The sequence below is a fragment of the Seriola dumerili genome, unplaced genomic scaffold, assembly GCF_002260705.1.
Source record: "Seriola dumerili isolate Sdu_G_001 unplaced genomic scaffold, Sdu_1.0 BDQW01000088.1, whole genome shotgun sequence".
In the NCBI taxonomy this organism is placed as follows: Eukaryota; Metazoa; Chordata; class Actinopteri; order Carangiformes; family Carangidae; genus Seriola; species Seriola dumerili.
In genome coordinates, this window is record NW_019174343.1 from 11,446,316 (window position 1) to 11,446,578 (window position 263).

Genomic DNA, 263 nt, shown 5'->3' on the forward strand with positions numbered 1-263 from the left:
ATTAATACATGCACACTTCACTATTCATCTGTCGTCCACTTCATTTATCCCTCATTTCCTTCACTTTCCTTTCCCTTCTCTCTCTCTCTTAATGAAACCATGAGCACGACACACAATCAAGCCCCTGGGCCTGCACAGCATTGTCAGAAGGGTGCACACGACCCCATTTTCAGTAGTGGAAGCATTATTAGCGTGCCGTGACAAGAGACAGTCATCCACCACTGCAACACATACACACACACACACACACACACACACACACA